This window comes from Lathyrus oleraceus, chromosome 1, assembly GCF_024323335.1.
Source record: "Lathyrus oleraceus cultivar Zhongwan6 chromosome 1, CAAS_Psat_ZW6_1.0, whole genome shotgun sequence".
Taxonomy (NCBI): Eukaryota; Viridiplantae; Streptophyta; class Magnoliopsida; order Fabales; family Fabaceae; genus Lathyrus; species Lathyrus oleraceus.
Genome location: NC_066579.1, coordinates 368784591 through 368788238, shown reverse-complemented (window position 1 = coordinate 368788238; position 3648 = coordinate 368784591). Strand labels below are relative to the sequence as shown.

The following is a 3648-nucleotide window of genomic DNA, read 5'->3' as shown; positions in this document are numbered from 1 at the left end:
AAAGGCCCAAATAGCAAAAGGCAAGCCCAGCCCAAAGAAGACACAGGCGTCGTGCCTGTGACGGCCGCCACGGATGCTGTGACGAACGTCACGCTGCATACACTTATGTGACGAGCGTCACACATGGTGTGACGGACGTCACACCATCCCCCTACATTTCTGCCTTCAGAGACGTTGAGAGTCCACGTTTACACGCTGAATCCTATTTCCACGGCGATGCATCCGTTATGTGAAGACTCCTTTTTGACGCGGACTGCTTTGAAAACCGTTACGGAAAGCATCATTATAAATAGCAACTTTGCAAACCCTGCAGAGGTTACACACTTCCACGTTTCCACGCTTTTTCCAGATTTCGGCATTTTCCAATTTTCTTTTCTTCAGCAGTTTGAGCATACCTTTTACATACCGCTTTGGCAATTTTTATTGTTTTCTCTTGCAACTCTATTTTCCTCTCTAGCACTTAATTTATTTTCACATAATAGTTTCCACACCGGAAACTATTGTGTAACTTTTTCACCGAATCTAACCTTACGTTAGAATCTAGTTTTTTATTCCTTCGTTTTAATTTGTTGGTTAGTTGAAGAATTCAAGAACAAATCCTACCGGCTTGTGGTGGAGTGTTCGAGACTACTGTTTAAATTATTCAGGTTCATTATTGTTTAATGCTTTGTTTTATTATTTATTTATATTATTTGCTTGAGATGAGTCTGTTTATGCATGATAATTATTTAAGTCCGTTTAGCATGTCTGGCTAATTCGCCTAGATATCGGTATGTAGAGTAAGCGGGATAAGGGATCAAAACTAAGTCGGTTTAATTAAATTTGAAATTAAAATCACTCTTTTTACGGTCTCAGTTTACAGGTTTAATAACAAAGTTTTTATACGAGAGTAAAGGACATAAAGAGGTTAAAATCAATAGAGCGAAAGTTTGAGGTTTTAACTGGACAGTGTAAATTGGATATTAATTCTAGATCAGGGCGAGAGCAATTTTTAGAGTTAATTAAATTCTAATCTTTTCCAAAAAGTATTTTTAAAGATTGAATGTGAGGACGAGAGTTAAGCATTCGAATTTAATTGTATAACCCAAATCAACAGAGCGAGAGTTTGAGATAAGGGTGTTTAAACGGTTAGTGTTTTCTTAAAAAGAGTTTCTACGGACTTTATTGCTTTCAAAAAATGGTTTTTGACTTAATTATAAGTGACAGCTACGTTAACATAAAATCATGGTTTATTCAACAGAGCGAGAGTTTGAGATAGAACTTTTAATCAATAAAGTCAACTGAAATGATTTATTTTAAAACCAAGAAACCGACAAAGAATTGATTCCCTAATTACGACGAACTACATACCGATATCCGTTTATTTGATATTTAATTTAGATTCTATTTTTTTTAGTTTTAGCTTTTCCCCAAACAATCAAACATTATCCACCTTAGCTTTACGAAGTAACCTTAGATAACGGTATATCGATTCATAAGTCCCTGTGGGATCGATATCTTTTAAAACTACACGATAGAATTGTGCACTTGCAGTTTGTACCCCAAATTCGACTCATAAAGTCGCGATCAAGTTTTTGGCGCCGTTGCCGGGGACTTTTGTTTAGTCGATATCGTAACTCTTCCGTTACGCTGTAGAGACTAAGGTTTCTTTTTCTTTTCTTTCTATCGTCGATTTGTATGCCACGCACTCGCTCACAAGGCGAACCGCTCTATTTACGAATCAACGATATCGAACTATATCTCCGAGTCTTACGACGAATTCGGGGATATCGTGTTGCAAACAATCTCCCTCCTGTCGAACTTCCTGATTTCAAAAACATTTTCCCTTCGATACCCGAGATGGCAGAACCAGCTCGTGCTCTTAGAGATTACGCCGCTCCATCACAAGATGAGCCGCATTCAAGTATTGCTCCGCCCGCAATCGAAGCAAACAACTTCGAACTCAAACCTTCATTGTTGCAGGCAGTGCAACAGAACCAATTCTCTGGAAATCCTACCGAGGATCCAAACCTTCATTTATCCGTATTTGTCCAATACGCTGATACTGTTAAAGCTAATGGTGTCACTTCAGAGGCAATTCGACTTCGTCTTTTTCCTTTCTCATTAAGAGATAGCGCTAGAAGATGGCTTCAGTCTCTCCCTTCCAACTCTGTCACCACATGGAACGAGTTGAAGAAAGTTTTTCTTGCCCGATATTTTCCGCCAAGCAAAACAGCTATGTTAAGAGCCTAGATAAATGGATTTAAACAGAAAGATAACGAGTCTCTTTTCGAAGCATGGGAAAGATACAAAGACATGATGAGACTTTGTCCACACCATGGTTTAGAAGACTGGTTAGTAATTCACACATTCTATAATGGTCTCTTGTACAACACAAGGTTAACAATAGACGCCGCTGCAGGTGGTGCACTAATGAACAAACCTTATGCTGATGCTTACCAGCTTATCGAAAGCATGGCCCAAAACCACTATCAGTGGGGAACCGAACGAACAATGGTGGAAAAACCTCAAACGAAAACCGGCATGTACGAGATAAGTAACCTTGATCATGTTAATGCAAAAGTGGATGCTCTGGTCCAGAAAATTGAAAGTTTAAATGTATCACCTCCAACCGCCGTGGTTGCTATAACTCAGAATTGCGAAGTCTGTGGAATCCAAGGTCACACTCCTACAGATTGTCAACTCTTAACAGGAATCCAAGCAGAACAAGTAAACTATGCTCAAGGAAGCCCCTACTCGAATACCTATAACTCAAATTGGAAGAACCATCCAAAATTTTCATATAAGAGTAATAATGCTTTGTACGCACCTGGACAGTCTCCAAATCAAGCCCCAGCTATACCTCCGGGATATCAGAAGCCGAAGCCATCTACACATAACAATAACGCCCCTAGGAAATCCAACTTGGAGATCATGATGGAAAACTTTATAGCTTCTCAACAACAAACCAATAAAGATTTCTTAAACCAGAATGTACACACTGGTGAGCAAATTAAACAACTAGCAAGTAAAGTAGATGCCTTGGCTACCCATAACAAAATGCTGGAAACACAAATATCACAAGTAGCTCAACAACAAGCGCCTACTGCTGCCCCAACTGGTACATTTCCTGGACAGCCCCAACCTAACCCGAGAAGCCACGCTCATGCAATCATATTAAGAAGTGGAACGGAAGTGGAAGGACCATCTGATCCAAGGATAGGAAACCAAAACCCTAAAAAGTCAACTGAGGAAGAAAATAGACCTAAGGAAAAGGAAGAGAGTAATAAGGAAACCATAGAAAAGAAGGAACCTTATGTACCTCCACCACCTTATAAACCACCTGTCCCTTACCCTCAAAGGCTTGTTAAAACCAAAGATGCGGGCCAATTTAAAAAATTTGTTGACCTCCTTAAACAATTAAACGTTACAATCCCGTTTACAGAAGCTATTACGCAAATGCCCTCATACGCCAAGTTCTTAAAAGAAATTCTTTCTAATAAAAGGAAACTTGAAGATAACGAAACCGTTACACTCCCTGCCGAATGTAGCGCTATAATCCAGAACATGCCTCCTAAACTCAAGGATCCGGGTAGTTTCTCTATACCCTGTCACATAGGAAAATTTGTCATCGACAAAGCCTTATGCGATTTAGGAGCCGGAATTAGT

At 39.5% G+C, this 3648-nt stretch overlaps 1 non-coding gene across 1 annotated transcript; it reads right to left on the bottom strand.

The window, feature by feature from the left end:
* Positions 1–2217: 2217 nt before the first annotated feature.
* LOC127115979 (small nucleolar RNA R71) lies at positions 2218–2324 on the bottom strand. The gene has a single exon (XR_007800973.1). It is a non-coding gene; the product is annotated as a small nucleolar RNA R71 (small nucleolar RNA).
* Positions 2325–3648: the final 1324 nt, after the last annotated feature.